This window comes from Tenrec ecaudatus, chromosome 18 (assembly GCF_050624435.1).
Source record: "Tenrec ecaudatus isolate mTenEca1 chromosome 18, mTenEca1.hap1, whole genome shotgun sequence".
Classification (NCBI taxonomy): Eukaryota; Metazoa; Chordata; class Mammalia; order Afrosoricida; family Tenrecidae; genus Tenrec; species Tenrec ecaudatus.
This window is the reverse complement of record NC_134547.1, coordinates 1,813,369-1,832,261: the sequence shown is the minus strand read 5'-3', so window position 1 is coordinate 1,832,261 and position 18,893 is coordinate 1,813,369. Positions and strand designations below refer to the sequence as shown.

The 18,893-nt window shown below is 55.2% G+C and overlaps 1 pseudogene; it reads left to right on the top strand.

Moving 5' to 3' along the window:
- The first annotated feature begins 6,734 nt into the window (after nt 1–6,734).
- Nucleotides 6,735–18,893, top strand: part of LOC142432569 (G kinase-anchoring protein 1-like) — an 81,325-nt pseudogene continuing 69,166 nt past the window's right edge.

Here is an 18,893-nt window from a genome sequence, read left to right as displayed (position 1 = left end):
CCACACCACCCCTCCTTGCTGACATGTGCAAGTGCATACTGCCTGCCTTGCCAGCACAGACACCACTGGGCTTCCCGACGCCAATTTTCACGCCTCTGTCTGCTTGGCTGGAGATCTTGCTTCTCTGGAAAGCACCAGCCTCCTGCTTCACGAAGCTGCTCTCCCTCCACACCCACGCCCCCCATCTCCTGGACTCTCTCTCTGACCTGTGTTCATTTCCAACCAAATGCCTAGGCTTCCCAGAGGTTGATTTCCGACCTTCCTTCCTTTCTAACGTGACCACGGACAGCCGGTCGCATGTTAACTTCAGGGCCGCCAGCCCGACTGTTCTCAGGCTGGCCTCCTCTCCCGTGTTCCACCTCCGGGAAGCCCTGGGGTGGGAACTTGCAGCAGGACTGGTCTCCGTCGTAAAACCACCCTGCTGGCTCGTTTCGAACAGCGTGATGGGTACCACAGTCAAGAGCACTGGCTGGTGCAGAACCCAGGCAGAGTCAGTGCACGGACAACTGAGCCACGTTCATGGTGGGGACAGTGTCCTCTCCGCCTGGTGCTGCCCAGGGCACGCCTTTACCAGCCATGTGTCGTGTGGGGAGAACTGGACGCTCACGGGCAGCCCTGCACGAGCCGTCTCTTCACGCAGCTCAGGCACAGCGCAGCTTCTCAAACCAGCCCGCCCTTTCTCTGGTCCTCTGACCTTTGTTGTTGTTGTTATAGAACACAGCCACGCAGCAGTGCGGGGCATGGGGTGGGGGTGGGGGTGAGGGTGTCTGAGAAAGAAATCCAGGCTCTGGTGGGTGCTTCGGGGTTTACTTCCATAAAAAACAAAACCAAACCAGCACGTTTCAAGCAGCTGCTCTGGGGTGACGCCGAGCCAGGTCTGACTCCCCGGTGACAGGTCTGGGCATCCCCAGGCTGTGAGTTTTACAAAAGTGGATTGCCCGGCCTTTCTACCGCTCACCTTTCAGTGAGCAGCTACATCTTAACTGTGGTGCCACGCACTGAGGTTCACTGGTTTAAAATTAATTTTGAGGTCTGAACGTGGGCATTTCCATCAGCCAGCAAGTCCCAAACCAGGTTTTGCCACCTAGACCTAAGTGCAGAAAATATAGCCCTGGCTCCTCCTTGCTTCCACCCTCTTCTCTGAGCAAATGTCCCTTGGCACCTGTGACCCTGAACCCGGGGCCTGAAGAGACTGAGTGCCTCTTGCCCTGTAACCTTCCCTTTGGAGGATGGTGACCCTGGAGGCAGCTGGACTTCTCAGAGCACTCCCGAGGACGCCGTGCCATCTGGCAAGAGCCGCCGAAGCACAGGTGGCAAAGGCTGTGCCAAGGGCAGAACCCAGCCAGCGCCCTCCCGATCACGGACCACAGGGGGTCCCTTGGGTATGGAAATCACCTGTTTAGCCACAGAATCCTTTCTGGAATGTCACACCAAACTGTGTCCACTACAAGGCTTCAGGAGCAGAGCCAAAACGCAGGGACCTGCAGGAATCATAGAGACAGACAGACGGGGGGCCGATGAGCAAAAGAAATGAGTGTCAGAACCTCTCGTGTCTGAGGGCTCATACCCTCTCAGGGGTCAGGTCTCCAGCAGCGTGGCGACGAGGCCAAGGCCACACAAACCACACAGTGGGAAGTGGCAGTGGCCCGGCTCTGTGTGCGAGGCCAAAACATCCAGGAATCTGATGGGTGGGAAGGACAGATTGCAGGCTACACTCGGCTGGCTGTGAGTACTGCTCTGTGGTGTCCTAGCCAGACACATGGGCACAGGGTGACAAGAACCAGAGGGATGAAGAGAGATCCAGGTGAAAAGATCCTGCTGTCGTGCAGGATGACCTGTGCGGATACCGCACATCAACTGCGAGCTGGACGTGCCACCGCTCGAGGGTGGAGCTACTAACATGAAACACTCCCTAAGTATGGATCAACGATAGGAGGGAGGGGGGCAAGGGGGGACGGGAGGGCTCCATTAATAAGAGAGAGAAAAAAAGATTTAATTTAGGGAAATGGCATTCACATTAAAAGGAAGAAACTAATCTGTATTGAAATACAAACCTAATGGTCACCAGAGACTTAAAGCAGTGGTTCTCAACCTTCCTAATGCTGCGACCCTTTAACACAGGTCCTCATGTAGTGGTGACCCCCCCCCAACCATAAAATTATTTTCGATGCTACTTCATCACTGTCATTTTGCTACTGTTATGAATCGGGCGAGCCCTGTGACAGGGTCGTTGGACCCCCAGGTTGGGAACCGCTGCTTTAGAGTGGAGATGAAAGCCTAAGGGGGCATGGACTAGGATGAAGGCAGAAACTTCTGGTGGGGAGCCCCAACAGCAACAGTATTGTTTCTGGGAAGAGGGGGGCAGGGCAGGAGAGATCCAGGGGCTTGGCAGAGGAAGGCAGTGTGGTGAATGGTTCTTCCTGCAGACACACCAGGCATGTGTTCCCATAAAACGAGGGTGCTCAACGCAGTGGGGCCTAACGCAGGTCTGAGAGAGCTGTCGGGGTGGGGGTGGGGCATTGACAGAGCCTGCAGGGCGTGTAAGCAGCCTCCCGCTAGCACATCACCACCCGTCCCTGTCAGAACTGAGCGCGTCTACAGAGCAGTCTGGTCCCCTTTCAACAGCTTTAGCCTGGACATTGGTACTTCAGTGGCAAGGCCGGTGGTTCAAAACCTCCAGCCCCTGTAAGGGAGAACGATGAGGCTGCCTGCTCGCGTGAGGACGTAAACCCTACAGGGCCGGTCTCTCCGGCAGTGGGTTTGCTCGGTCTTGGTGGAGCAGCCTGTGGGGCTCGGGATGAGTGACAGCCTTGTTCTGTGGGAAGCACAGCTCTGCTTTCCCATCTACTGGGATGGCCACCTGCTCTGAATGGTCCATGTGACAGCCAGTGGCACGGGAACACCTGGCACGGGGGAATCTAGTAGGGAAATCACGGGATGTTTGAAAACAACAGAAAGTGATGAATACAACCTCACCAAAAATGGGGGGGTGTCGGGGAGGCACATTGGACCTTCAACCAAGAAGCCAATTGGAGAATGTGCATCAGAGGCCCAGGGACAGAGAGTTTGACCTAAATATCTGATGACCTCAAGCCCCCTGACCCCACCAGACAAGAAAGGGTTACAAGGGGCTTCCTTCAGCCCCTTCGGCAGGTGCCTAGACAAAGCCTCTGCTCACCCCACCGCCTGCTTTAAGGGGGCTGGAAGCGAGAGGGTGTCAACATCAGGAGCAAGGCTGCTTTGTTCACCTCAGGGACAGGGTGGTGGCGTGTGGGTACCTCTCGCCCCTGCCTCTCTGCTGGCATGGCTCATGGAGGGAGACCTTGCCCCAAGGTCTTAGTCATCTCCCAGGTGAAGGCCGCTGCACCAGGTCAGTTGGTGGCTTCTTTCACCCCTGCCTCGGCATCTAAATGTGCCCAGATGACAGCTGGGGCTCCGGGACAACTGGTGGGCCAGTCACTGGGCTGAGGGCGGCGGGGGGGAGGGGGGGCGCGGGGGGCTCAGGCACAAGACCTGAACACTCGCTTGGGAGATGTGCTTTGACAAGGGCCACTCCAGGCTGAGCAGCCGGGCGGGGCTAACCCAGTGCAGAGGAAGAAAGGCCACCCCGCTTTGCTACATTGCCCATGCCCCCACCCTCCCCTCTCCCTTGCTCCAGGGCTCACCACTGTCACAAGGGCTGAGTCCTTATGACTTGGGCAAGGACCCATCCTCACTGCTGGCTGTTGCCAGGCAACAACATGAAGAGAAAAAAAAACCCAGCAGCTGGAGTTGTCTTCTGACCAGCCCTTGAGGGATGGAAAAAAGGGCAAAATAGAAGAGACAAAGTTGTCTCCCAAGCCCTTTTGTCCTATCTCACCCCACCTACTGCCACGGAGTCAACACAGTCACCCAGTGACGCTACAGGGCAGAGCAGAACTGCCCCACCGGGTTTCCAAGGCTGCAAAATCGCTCCATCTCTCTCCCTATCCTGAGAAGACATGATAGGTTGTTGGGTTTGTTTTAAAGAGGGACGGGACGAGGCAAGCCACTGAGACATCGCAGGGAGTGGCGGGTGAGCGACTCGTCAGGGAGCTGTGGGTGCTGGGCAGCCGGTATCCTGGAAAGCCCAGCCCAAGTCTCTGACAAGGCGGACACTGGCCCTGGGCCCACCCCCACCCAGCACGGGTCAGCGTCTTAGGCGGTTCATCCACATCCTCCTGTTCTGACTCCATACTTACCACACAACCTCATTACAGCTTCCTTTACTATGTTGGCCTGTCAACAGGGAGAAGAGGTGCTGATCACACAGACTTGAGCATCTGGCAGCCAGCTGGGGACACCTGCACCTCCCAGTGAACCGGAAGTGAGGGGATGGGTACAAGCTATTTCATTCACACCACACTGAGGCCTGAGGCAGGCTGGCCTTTGTCCACGTGCAAACACACAGCAGGCTCCCAAGACCCCTGTGGGTAAGAGCGTGTTTTCTTACTGTGCATAGAAGTGGCGTTCACATTCAGCAGACACTGAGGCCGGGAGGAAGCTACACTTGGCGACACCCCAAAGGTTAGTGCATCTCTCTTCCCAGACAGGATGGACAAGCTGTGGCTATTTTGCTCACATCCCACCTAATGTGGTTTATTAAGACTGGTCTCAGCCCATTAACTGGGGCATAGGTCCTGTCAGCCTCTCTCAAATCCCAGGGCTTTCCCACCCTCCCTCCCCCTGCCCCCAGGCCCAAGGTAGCCCCCTCTCTACCCATTCTTTCGGCCTTCCCTTCTCTGGGTTACAGCCAAAATGGCGCTTAACTTAAAGCAGACATCTGTGTGCCTGTCACCCCACAATGTCAGAACACTCCAGGGACACCCTGCTGTTCTTTGATGGAGCCCAATACTCACCGCAGATCACAAGGCGACTCACCATCTAGCTTCCATGTGCCTTCACGGCTCCCCACTCCAGACAAACACCACGCCACGCCCCCTCTCCCTTGCTTCAGGTATCCCGACCTCCAGCTCCTCTCTGTAACCCTCAGGGACGTCATTCACAGGCCCCCACCTCCCCCTTATCAGAGGGCTCTTCCCATGACCTCAGTCAGGCTTTCTCTGACACCCGATGTGGCTTCACCCTGATTTAAAAGTCAGCTGCATAAAATGAACATTCTCTTTCAAAGGCACAAAACACACCATTTTTTTCCAATGTTTTTAATCCCCACCCCCCAAGATGGGAAACTCCGTTAGAAGACTCCCTGTCCGTCTGTGGACTCGTTTCCAGTGCCTGACGCAAGACAGGCGGCTGCTGGGTGTTTAGATGACGACACGATGACTCTCACACACGCTCTACTCACCCAGTGAGAGAAAGGACAGGCTTGAGCACCCGAGTGCTGAGGAAAGAGGCAGGAAGCTGAGGAGGAGGGCAAGGTGCCAAGGAAGGGAAGTTTTAGTGGGCACGTGGCCCAGCATGGAGAGGGGGGATCTGTGTGCAGGAGGAAAGTGTCTAGATGAAGAAGCAACAAAGGCCTCTCTGAGGATGGGTGTGGTGCTGTGAAGGAGGAACTCACCTGGAGCCAGGCACCCGACGTGTGGACCCAGTCCCTCCTCCTCGTCACACAAGAGCACAGGCAAGAGCTGGGGAAGGAAAAGAAATCATGAGCGGGGGTCCTTGGGCTGCACCCTGGGCGATATTCCCAGCACTGTCCGAGTCAGCTGCTGGGGCTTTCACCTCAACGTTGCTCTCGGAAGTCCAAGGACACCTGTGTTGCAGGTAAAAACTGGCGGAAAAAGAACCTGTCAAGAAGGCTGTCAAGCCTCAGTGCGCACCAAGACACACACCAGGACCCCTAAGTACCCACTAGAAGGAGGCACTGACACTCCATCGCTGCCATTTAGTGGGCGATGACGGAGGGCTACTGGTTCTAGTTTGCTGTGAGTTTAAATATTACAAGGAGCCTGGCCTAGGATCGTGAGGTAATGGTGTTGTTATTTACACATGCACCAGCACTTCAGAGTTACTTTAACAAACAAGTTTCAACACTTGCTGGCGCTCAAATGCTAATTACTGCTATTGGTATACACTTTATAACTAAGTTTCCCTAACACATAACTGGGAAGGGGCAATCCCAAGTGCTACTTTTCAAACTCCAAAAACTCCTTGCGTGGGCTAGGGTGAGAGAGGCATCCCGCCTACACTGGGTAAAAGCGAGTCCAGCGCTGCCAACTAGTCCCTCGAGGGGGCGCTCAGCGCGCGCAGTCCCCAGCGCCGCGGGATCGGGCCCCGCCCGGTCTCCACGTGTGCAGAGGCTCGAGCCCCCTCCCCAAGTCCAGCACACCAGACCTCCTGGGGACCCCAGACCTCCTGGGGACCCCCCCCACACACACACACAGCTCCTCAGTTCTTCATAGGCATTTCCTTAGCCTTCCCACCCTCCGCAGAGTTCCAACACCCCCGCCCCGAGGTGTCTTCTCATTTGCAATCCCACCTTTTCTCTTCAGACTCCTGCACCCCACCTCGTTAGGCACGCCCACCAGATGCCATACCGGGGCTCCTGAACTATAAAACTTCAGGGGAACAGCCTACTCTTGGGCCCGCAGAACCGCTGGTGGATTAGATTCACCAACTTTGTGGTAGAGCCTAACACCTAACCCACGGTGCCATCTGATTAGCTAGATCTAATTCCCATATAATATGTGCTGACCCTGAACCAGGAGACCCCATAGTTACGTGTCTTGAAAACGTGGCGCAGCGCCAACAGGGTAAAAATGGCCGAGCTGCGGCAAACCTGTCCGCGCTCAGGCCCCGCCCAAGTCCGGCCCCCACCCGCCCTGGACCCCACCCCCAGCAGGCGCTACTGGGCTGCGAAAGGCGGGGCCAGGAGAAGGCCCCGCCCCCTCAAGCCCAACCAGCGTCCTGTCAACCCGCAGAAAAAGAGGGAGAGATCGGTGGATCGAATCTCCAAGTGGACATCAACAGACAGCACTTGGCCACGGCCCCAGACCACGGGGACCTCCCACTGCCATTCAAGGTGGCAAGGTGCGGCAAACCCCGGACCCTTTCTCTCAGCCAGCAAGGAAGGCTCAGCCGCAGTACACGTCATCACTCAGAGCCCGCCCCTTTTCAGATGGGCTGTCATTCAAATCGGCGCCTGCGCACTACGCCCCATTTCTCCCCGCCCCCTCCCTACCCCGCCCAATCCACTTGGAGGCCGAAGCCTACGTCATTATCCAAGACCCGCCCCCTGCAGCTCAGCTGTCATTCTCGGAGGCGCCTGCGCACTACGCCCTGGAAGCCACCCCATTGCCCACAACCAGGCGGCATCTCACGTCATCACCCAGGCCCCGCCTCCTGCAGCACATCCGTCATTCCGAGTGGCGCCAGCCCCCTCCGCCCGCGCTCTGCAGCCGCTCTGTCATTCAGACGGTGCCAAAGTGGGCAGTTCTTGGCCCCGGCTCAGGGCCAGCCCCCTGGGGCCACACTGCCATTCAAGTAGGCACCTGCACAACAGGCTTTTCTGAACAATTCTTTGGCCACCCCTGGGCCAGCTGTCAGGACTCGTGTGCAACGTATCTCGGTTATCATTCCTAACAAGGTGACCAAGCACACTGCAGAGTGAAGGGCGGCTGGGCTGGCAGAGAACCGCTGACATGGCAGGGAGGGTGGTGGTCTACAGCCCTCGGACGAGCTAGGCATACTGACAACCTGTAACCCTGTCCTGTACGGCAGTTTGTGTGGACATCCAGGTGCGGCAAGCTACAGGAGCTCCAGCCTGATAAATTGGGCCGTGGCCACGGGCCACGAGCTATCACTCAATCTCAGAATTTAACGAGGCTATGTCATGACGCATGACTACTGCCAGCCTCCTAGACCACCAGAGCGCGCGCGGTTGGCAAGACTCATAGTTCTGGCTCCGCCCACTGCCGCAGGTACAATCAGCCAGTCAACACCATCTGCGCGGCAACCCGCTGCCACACCAAAGATGGCGCCAGATGGGCGGGGCCCCGAAACCCCACCTACCTGCAGCCCCTGCTCTATCACAACTGTCAATGGCCGGTCTAGACAGCGCCTGCGCGGCAAACCTGCTGCCACACCAAAGATGGCGCCAAATGGGTGGTACCATATAGCTCCGCCCAATCGCGGTTGCTAGTCCTATCCAATCGTGGCAAACTTCAACTGCCTCACCAAAGATGGCGCCCAGAGGGGGTTCGGGGGAGGGCCCAAGCACAACGCTGCCCGGCCAATGGCAGTCAGAATAGCACCTGCGCGGCAAACCTATGCTCCCTTACCAAAGATGGCAGAGATGGACAGGGCTCCAGTCCCGCCTACCTGGCCCCGCCCCATGGTAGCCAACCAATCAGGACAGCCTCTGAACAGCACGTCATTGGCCTCCAGGAGACTGTGCTGGGATGGGCTGGGCTCAATGCCAAGTCCCGCCCAGAGCCGCCCCCGCCCGCTTCCCACTGTCCGCTACTCTTCCATTCCTTTGGCCGACTCACTGCGGCAATCTAAGCCCCGCCTCTACTACGAATTTCGAGATTCAGGGCGGGCCCAGGAGAACCCAGCCAACCAGTAGACAGGTGGGAGGGGCAGTCCTCTGTTGCCCCCAAAGCCGGTCAGCAGCGCGAGGGGCGCTCAGCAGTCCACGGCCCCTCCACTTTTCTGGCGAGCGTTTGCACTGTACAGACTCATTAGTGACAGGAATCCTTGGCCCCAGCCCAGGTTGGCACGGTAGCCCGTCCCCCCGACCCCCCGACCCCCACCAACAAGATGGCGCAGGGAGCCCCCCAGGATCCCCAGCCACCTCAACAGCTGGCCCGAGCCCCACCCCCGCCCACGACCCCGAAAAATGGCGCAGCTGCGGCAAACCCTGCCACCCCCGCCCGCGACCCTGGCTCTATAGTCCTCCCCAGAACCTAGGAGACCCCCAAATGGTAACTGGCCACCTGGGCCACTGCCGCTGCCCGCTCCGGCTACCGGCAATAGTGCCACTCGACGCAGCCTTATTCCTGGCTGCGGAGGCCATGCACGATAGCGACCGGGCGGTACGGGCAGCAGGTAGCAGCCCTAGTCCTCCCTGTGGACCAGGTGGTACGGAGGCTGTGAGGACTCACCTCACCTCGCGCACGCCGCCCCGCTGGCACGAGGCTGCTCCTGGAGTCAGCACACTGCGCGCCTGACGCCGTCTAGCACGCCCACCCGGCAACGGGCACCTACTGGCGCCACCAGCCTAGAGTCGACATGTCCAGCTGTCCCGCAGAAACGATCCCCGACTGCCTCGTCCCGCGGCTCCCAAGCGTCTGGACAGAAGCTCTGCCGAGGACTCCTAGTCAAAGGCTCCTCTGCAGAGGCGGGGCCAAGGCGCAGCCAATCAGAGACAGCGCAGCCCAACTCGGGCCCTCGCCACGCCCCCAAACTGTGCCAGTCAGGCCCGTGTTGCCGCGCAACGGCATGGCGCGAAGGTGGGCGGTTGACGTCAATCAGGCAGGGGCGAAGTGGGCTAGTGAGGGCTCCCCCCCCCGTTCAGCAAAGAGGGGGCACGTGGGTGCGACCCCAAGAACGAAATGGCAAATGGGAGAAAGTCCACCTCTTATTCCTAAACCCCAACGCAAGAAAAAAACCGCTAAAAAATTGAGAGTGTACATTTCCCACTTAAGGAAACGAACTCCAGCCACCAAAACCATACACCTCACCACCATCATATATAACAAGCTACAAGCTGGGGACAAGACTGCTTCTCTTGGGACACCAGGAAGGCAAGGGCCTGATGTCCTGAGTAAACAAAGAGCTCCGGAAAACCAATCCCGCCAGTACCAAACCAAGTCTAGGGAAACAAGAGGTCCAGAAAAACCCCACCGCCATCCAGTTGACAGGGGCTCGACAAAGACTCCTTAGGGCAGGGTGGAACTGCCCCTCCGGGTTTCCCAGAATGGGAATCTTTACAAGAGCCGGCAGTTTCACCTTCGTTCTGGTCACGGAGCTGGTGGCTTTCAACTGTCTAGGGGCTTGTTAGCACAGAGACAGAGAGAGTAGCCCACTATGACCACAGAAGACCACAGATGGCCCGCAGAGGGGTTTCCCCCCCACACACACACTGAAGACCAGCCACCACCCAGCCCCCCCACCACCACCCGCAAGCCCTGAGGGACAGGGCAGGCTACTGACCCATCAGCTTCCTACAGGAACCTCCCTTGGGAGGACTCCACTGCTGGGGGGAAGGCGGGAGGCATTTAATCAACACACATGCACATACTTGAGCTGGGGTCTGATGCCATGTTATGTAGGAAAATGGCAGGGGGACCTGAAAGGGACTAACAAGGACCTTTGTCTCAATTGATTTAGGGGGCGGCCCAAGTTGTTGGGTGGTTTGCAGACTGTGAACCAGCAAGTGCTTGCCTTTGTCTGTTTGTGAAGGATCATCACTTGCGTTAAGGTTTTTTAAGACAGCATGCAAGAGACTTGCAAGCCGTTTACCCCTGGGAAAGAGGATAAGGGGGTGAAGGTCACACTCTTGGGATTTCTTAGCCCCCAAATATGGATTTCTCCTTTGATATCACCAAGTTATATAAAGCTCATTAATTAATGTCCCCTTTGACCCAACTATTCCACTCGCAGACAACTGGAGGGAGGGAGGTGAGCAGGGTGTGTACAAGGTGTCTGTAGGGCATCGCTGTGGTCAGCAGAAACGTAGACAAGGATTCAGCCCTATTTGGCTATATCCACCTACCGCAGCTTTATACAGTTAATAAAAATGTCATGTAATTTAAAAGAAAAAAAAACTCCAAAGAAACAGGATGACACAAAAAGCAGGCTGCCCAAGAGCAGAGATCTAAAATGAAATGCCATTGCTTATACTTAAAGACTATAAGGAGTGGTGTGTGAGTGCTTGCGATCTTAAGAAGCTGTTAGACCCGGGTGAGGGATAATTTGCTGCTGCTGTTAGGGGCTGCCACCGTCTGTTTCCACTCAAGGAACCCGTGCACAATAGAATAAAACACTGCCGGGTCTGCCGCTATGTTTGAAACCCAATCACGGAGCCCCTGTGTTCATTCCTCCTCTTGAGGGTCTTCCTGGTCTTTGTTGACCTTCTACTTGACTAGGCACGCCCGTCTGTCTCCAGGGACTAATCCCTCCAGGCAGCGTGTGTGCAAAGCATGTAAGCTGAAGCTTCAGCATCCTGGATTCTAAGGAGCATTCTGGTTCTGCTTCGTGCGAGACACATTTGCTCTGGCAACCTGTGGTAGATGCCATGTTGGTCACAGAAACCTAATGCAAATGTATCCATTCTTATGTGTGTTTTCCTTATTCATTGTCCAGTTTTCACAGGTGCATGAGGCACCCGGAAAGAGCCTCAAAGTGACATCTTTCTTTTTAATCCCTCATTTCCAGGGGTCTGTGGCAGCGGATCTGTCCAATGCAATATGCACTTTGAGGTCTGGAGCGCTGCTTCCTGGTGGCGAAGTGGGTTGGGACGGGGCTGCAAACCACAGGATCGGCACGGAAACCATCAGCCGCTCTGAGGGAGAGAGCTGAGGTTTCTGCCCTCACAGCGCTGCAGTGTCTTGGGAACCCACAGGATCCTATCAGTCAGACTCTAGGGCAGTGAGTTTGTTTCTTGAGTCCTGGAGCTTCCACGTGCCAATTGTGTATCCAGCTGTGTTTGGGCAATCCCCAAATCGCCAGCAGTTTCTTCTTAACTCAGTCAAAACCCAACTCCCTGCCAGCAAGCCGATGCCAATACCCCACTGATTCTCCTTTGCCAGGGCCAAGCAAACAGGAAGTGTGCATGAGGACCCTGCACTTGCTAATTCACACATACCTTCCAAACACAGTCCAGAGCTCCTCTGCTAAACTCCAGCGGGACCAACAAAACGCACTGAGCTACTACCATCAGGTCAATGTGGCTTCCCATTATGTTCACTGGAGGGTCCTGCGACTCCCACAAACGCCCAAGAACCCACCCAACAGAGGGGTTTGTTCTCAGCTCCTGGTGAGTCTCACATCGAGCTATGGGTCAGCAGTGATTTTAACCAAGTCCAAGTACTGGTAGACCTCCATTTCCAACATAGTCAGTGGTAATAACTGTCTTGCTTTTTGTGAGCTCGTCTGTACATCTCAGAATGCGCTACAGTGCTGCAGCAGTAATTGCCGATGGGTGTTCACGCACAGATGCTCAGAGTGATGATCTATGGAGCTGTGGATAATAAAATGAGGTGTCTGCGCCAGAACTGCTGTGCGTCAGCGTTGCTAAGCGGGATCCCGACACAGGTCGGGGGCTGCCTATATTCTATGCTTAACTCAGGACACTGAGCCTCTGGGCTCCTTCTCAAAAGCCGCTGGCCAGAAACACCAGCTTAAGCACTCACTTCTAGCTCACTCCTAGCAAGCCACTCTCTGGCTCCCCTGCCCACCGCCTGGAGGGCTTCTCAGCAGTGCGGTCTCAGCCACAGGGCATTCACAAGGCCTCCTGAGCCCCAAACCTGTGATCAGCTCCCTCCCTCCCAGGACTGGGAGCCTGTCTTATCTGGAGGCTGAAGACTTCCATAAATCCTGTGGCCACCTCTCTCTTTTGAAATATGCAACCAGACATAGAAATACTCCCCTTCTAACCTATATCTATTCCTGGGTGCCATCCCATCTCCTTCCCACACCTTCACAGGCTGCGTGTCTGTCGACCTAAACCTGTGTACGCCACAGGATATGCCTCTGGTGCCTTCAGCACCCTCTCCTGCCTTCCCCTTCACCCCAGGGCATGCCTGTCCACCTGCATGTCTCTTGTTGGGTCACCCACATGAGCAGCAGCGGAGCAGCCCCACCCCCCCACCCGTGTGACAGTCTCAGAAACCCACGGGGCAGTCCTGCTGTCCGGTGGGGCTGCTATGAGTCACAATCGATTCGGTGGGAGGGAGTTTGTTTTTAGGGACCCCACACCGAGCCCCATTTCTCTTGTCTCCGCCCTTGTTTCCGTGATTGGCTTCTACCCGGTTCACAAAGCAGCCCTGGTGGCGCAGCGGCTAAAATGCTCGGGCACACATAGATTAGTGGGCGGTCCACACCAGCCACTCCTGGGGATAAAGGCATGGAGCCTTGCACACCCTATGGGGTTCCTCCCTGTTCTGCGTGGAGGGTCCGGGTGAACTGGGGTGGGCAGGCGGGGGGGAGGGGGGGAGGCCGCTCAGCTAGAGCCCCGCGGGGCTCACTGCACAGAGGAGGCTTGCCTTCTCCCAAGGGGAACAAGGAATCCAGTGCTTCCGTATTTAGCGCCGTGGAGAATACTCCGCGTGGTGGACCCCGCGACAGCTGCCAAAACCGCACCACACCCACCGAGCCCCTCCAAAGCACAGCGACCCTTTAGCACAGAGCCTGGCCACTCCAGAGCGCTTCTTTCTGAGTCGGCACATCTCCTCCGAGGGACTCTGGCGGCTGGGCTGCCAGGTCCTTCTCCCGCAGAGCTGCGAGCCCAGCGGGTGGATTTGATCCTCCCCTCAGACAGCCGCCCCAAACATTTGCCCTGGCACTGCTGGGGCTCTTCAATGCGAAGGTAGCACCACAGGGGAGATTTTCCTGACAGAAAGATGCTTTGAATCTCTCCAGGGCTTTTAGGTCAGCCTCAAGCAAGGCAGGGGCGCTGGTGGCGGAATGGTTATGCATCCCACTGGACTGCTAAAAGTGCAAAGTCAGCAGCTCAGGACCACCAGCCGCTCTTAGAGGCAAAGATGCGAAGCGCTACTCTCCTGTCCCGTTGCCGTGCGTCCCAATCGATTCGATGGGCGTGAGTTTGGCTTTTGAGTTTATCACACAAACCATTCTGCATTAAGGCAACCGAGTCATTGCCAATGGGTTGATTTCCATGCACAGAGACCCACACATCCTCACAGGAGCAGACAGCCTCATCTTTCTCCCCAGGAGCATTACACAGGAGCCACTGCTACAGCCAAACATTAAAATCAGTTACAAACTAGAGAGGCGGGCGAGAGGCAGGCACCCTGCCAGCAGTCAGATGTTACAACAGGGAAACACGGCAAGCCTGGCACACTGGCAGCGTGAAGCATCAGAACTTTCGGCATTTCTGTGTGTTAGGTATTGAATGACGTGCACCCCCTCCCGCCCCAACGCCCCCTTCCCAAATATGACACCATACCCAGTATGATGTAATTACCTCGTGTGGGATGAAGGCTCACCAAACCTCTCTGGTGTGAAAGAGGGAGGAGTTGACTGCAGGTTGGGTTGCATTTTGAGTCAACGCCTTCTGAGATGCAGGAGATTAAACAAGCAGGGATGAGCAGATGAGCAGCATCTTCTACCACCAGGAAAGAAGAGTGTCCCTGCGCTGAGAACCTCCTAGACTCAGGGGGAGAGCCTAAGCTATCTGAAGATCCTCACTGTTGGGATGGGACAAGAGCCTTCCCTTCCAGCTGTCAGAACCAGGCTGCTAGACCTTTCCTTCCAGGGTAGAACTTGGTGGATTCTAACTATCAATTAGTTAGGGGCCAACCGTCATCCAGGTGAACCACTCAGGACCCTATCCAAATGCTGGAAATCCCATATTTCAGACAGTGGGACACAATCCCTGCCTTCACGGGGATCATAGCGCATCAACCAAGCAAAGCCAGCACACAGCCACAGAGCAGGGGCGGGCTTTGGGGGCCAAACAGGGCTATGCTCTTGTTTGCTGCTTGCTTGCCCCCTCTTGTAAAGCCCTTGCTGGGGAGACCCAGGAGATCATAGGTCCTGGCACAGTGCCACCTTTGGTCCTTAGAGCCTGGGGTGGGGAGGCTGTGGAGACCCACATCTGCCCTGCTGTTGTCTGGCTTGTCACCTTGTGAGTAAGCCCTCAATGTACTCCTACTATACCACCAACCTGAGGCTGCTGACCCTTCCTTCAGTATCTCAGTTCCATCTCTGGAGGCAGATTTAGAGGTATTGGACCATGCCCAGATGTGCACAGATGAAATGAAATGAAAAGTAGCCATGAATAAAAGATGCCCTGTGCTCTATGCATGTGTAATGGGGGAGCCTGACCTGGCCCCTGTGGAAAGGAAGGACATTCCACGCCTGATGACCAGGCACATGGAGGTTACACGGAGAAGGGAAAATGGAGACCCGTGTCGTTAGAATCCAGGATGGCTTACACTGAGGCCAGGGAAGCAGCAAAGGGCTAGACCCTACAGTGCTCTATCGGCCTCCTAAAGTCTAGAGTTTCCCAATGGCCCAGCCTTCTGGCAGACAGTAGGAAGACGCACACTCAAAGCTCATCCAGGTTCCCAACTGCTTAAAAAACGGCATGCGTTGCACACACACTCACGTGTCGACATCCGTCGGGAGGATCATAAAGGTCAGGCCAGGTGCACCGCTTCTGCCACGGGGCTCAAGCTCATCAGGCCAGGAGGGAAGCTGTTCCCCTCCGGTTGTTTTTGTCAAAGGCCAATCATGAGATGCCACTAAAGAGAACGGGGAGTTGACAATCACTGAGATGAGACTAAGTCACGTATTGGACATGGGAGATGGACAGACACCCTGGCTACAACAATGGATTTGAGTAAGCCGATGACTGAAAAGAGGCTGCAGCAGGCTTAGGCTCATGGTCGCTGCGAGTCGGGGTGGCCTCCCCAGTAACAAACCCACAGCTGGATAAGCAGGCTCTAGCTCTAGCAGGAAGCTACCTCCTGGAGGTCCCAGTGAACAAGGGCCAGAGGACCTCAAACCTGGGTCTTTCTGACTCCACACTCCACACAGGCCCAGGAGAATGCAGTGACAAGCTTCCAGACACAGCCCCTTGCTGCAAGAAAGATAAAGGGATTAGCCAGTTCAGGAGGACATCCACCTGAGGGCAATCATTCCTATCAACCTGGAAAGCATTCCAAACCCAGAATAGAAGGGAGTTCACCCTCTGTCCTTGAAGTCACTCTGCCGCAGAGCAACCAGACACCACCTGAGCAGAGCCAGACCTGAGGGGGTCCGCCCACTCTCAAGTCTTCTTCCCAACCTCTGGCCTTTTGCTTAGCAGTCCCAAGCATAACCCACTGCGCTTCCAGACGGCCTTCCATCTCAGCTAACTGGGCCTGACTTTGACAGTGCCTTGGAGAAAACAGCGAAACAGCAGCTATCGTGCATCAGTGCCACAAGGGGCTCAAGCACAGGTCCGATGGCGAGAAGGGTGCTGGACCAGGCAGTGTCTCCTGCTGTACGCAGGGTTGCTACTGGTCAGACCTGACTCGACGGCACCTGGAGGCAGCATCGTTTGTTAACCCTTTCCGTGGGGTGAGGCCTGGCACCAAGCACTAAACCAAACCCGCTCTCTGCCATCGAGTCAGTTCTGCCTCGAGTGACCCCATAGCACCGGGCAGAAGGGCCCTGTGGGTTTCAGTGAACAAAAGTCCTGTTTCTCCTGCAGAGAGGCTGGTGGGTTTGAACTGTCGATCGTGTGCTTAGCAGTTGAAGGCTGAACCCAGTGCACCAACAGACCAGCACGATCATATCTGACCCTTGAGACAACTCTTGTGGAGCGGATGCTATGGCTTCCCAGGGCTTCCCAGTGGGAGGGGCACCTGGAATGCTAGTAGTCGCCTGTTCCTGAGCTCCTGACCACACTGGGTACCTTTCCAGGAAGCTGTGGTTAGGTGCCAGTGAGTCGGTTCTGACTCGTAGCCAGCCTATGCACAAGAGAAGGACACACTGCCCGGTCCTGTGCCAGCCTCACAATTGTCCCCACGCCTGCACACACTGTTGTAGCCAATGGGTCCGTCCATCTCACCGAGGGCCTTCTTTTCCACTGCCTAACATTCCAGGCTATTCGATTTGAAAGCCATAATGAAATGGATCATTCTTGAAAGGGCAACAGGCCATCACAACCCCAAACCAGGGAAAGTAGTTCGGGAGTGCTTTCCTCAAAAAAACAAAAACCGCTCTACCATTTACAGGCAACGTTCTTCACACTTCCTAGGAACAAACAATTCCCATGCATTAAAGCCTTCGATTCTAACCACACACACAGCACAACAGGGATTTTCAACCCTACATATACCGTATTTTGAAATTACCCAAACCCACTGACTCTGCTGGTGTTTGGTGCCATCCACTCCATTCCAACTCACAGCAGTCTCATTCCCAGCAGAAGGAAACACTGCCGGGCCCTGTCCTGTCCACGCAGCTGTCTTTATGTGAGAGCCCACTGTAGCTGCCACAGGGGCGTCCGTCTTGCCGAGGGTCTTCCTCTGTTTTTGCTGATGTCACTCTCCAGTCGCTGGGCTCTCCCAAGGCCAGGGTCCTGGAGGTGAGATGAAGCCTGGTCATCCTCACTTCTAAGAAGGCTGGCTGAATTTTGTCCAGCACAGATGCTGCTGCTGCCTCTGGCACTCCCTTCATTCCCATCTTAATGGACACAGGAGAGCACTGCTCCAGGGATCTTGGTGGAAGACGACGGCTTCATCTCTCTGCTTTGGAACAGTTGGTGGGTTCAAACCATTGGCGTTCCAGTTAGCAGCACAATGCTTACCTACTGGTCCACCAAGGCTCCTGAAAGAGTAACAGCTAATATTAATGGAAGGGGATCCAGTGGCATAGTGGGTTAGGCGCTAGGCTGTTAACCTCAAGGTCTGTGGTTCAAGTCCTTCAGACACGCCACAGGAGAAAGATGAGGTGGTCTGCTCCCATAAAGATCATAGCCTCAGAAACTCTGGAGAGCGATTCTACTTTGTCCTCTAGGGTTGCTTGCTATATGAATTGGGAAGGACCCAACAGCAGTGTGTTTTCATATCCAGTAATGTTAACTGGGAATTTTTTGACATGAATTTTCTTCAGCACTTTACAACTATAAGCTTACTTAATCATTGTGACAACTGTCTGAGATCGGTATGCTGATCATCTCTATAAGGTTGCTGAGTCAGAACCAACAAGTTGCTTCTTGTTTACTATTTACAAAGGATAGAAGGGAGCCTCAGAGGCTGGCTGACTTGTCCCAAATCACAGAGGTACACTTACACAACAAGGAGTCAGGAATTAGAGTGAGGCCAACGGGCTCCCACCCACCTACTGCTGAGTCCATTCCAACTCACAGAGACCTTATACCCGGTTACCAAGGCTGTAAATCCTTAAAGGGAAGACAACCTCCTCTTTCTCCTTCAGAGCAGTCAGTAGGTTTGAAGCACTGACTTAATGACCTACCACACCACCAAGGGTCCTTCAGAGCTTACCTTCTACTGGCCTCTCACAAATAAAAACGAAAAAGGAAGTGAGTGCACATGTGACTGAATTTACTGGGTAAGATCCCTCATGCGAGTCCGTCAACCCCATCACCCCAGGGCAGTGGTATGTTTATTGCCCATTTGCAGGATGAACAAAAGGCTCAGAGGATGGCCAATGACTTCAGAACAAGCACATGGGGTGGGACACAGCAGGCCAAGATTAAACCGCTGTCTTACTCCAGATCACCACCCCACCCACCCATCCCAAAGTCACTGTGCCATGAAATTCTGAAGCGGGAAACCCCTGCCAAACCCACCCTGCTGCCGATTTTGTTCCGGGCCACATTGAGCTGAGTTAATAGAAAAATGTTTCATGGTTGAAAAAATATTTTGAGACACATGAAAATGACTTGAAATTTTATTTCCATGTCTGCAAATAAAGCTTTATTGAACACCGAAGCAAACAAACAGACACACTCAGCATTACCAATGAGCTCATTCTGATTCATAAGAACCTTCAATAGCATAAAGCAGAACTGGAGCCTCTGGGTTTCTGAGATTATAAATGTTTAAAAGAACTGACAGCTTCGTCTTTCTCCCTCAGAGAAACTGGTGGGCTCTAACTGCTGACCTGTTGAATAATGGCCCAAGGACTAACCCCCGAGCCCCATCAATACTGCAAACAGCCCCCTCTTTCTCCATCCGAGTAGCGGATGGCTTCGAACTGCCGACTTTGCGCTCAGC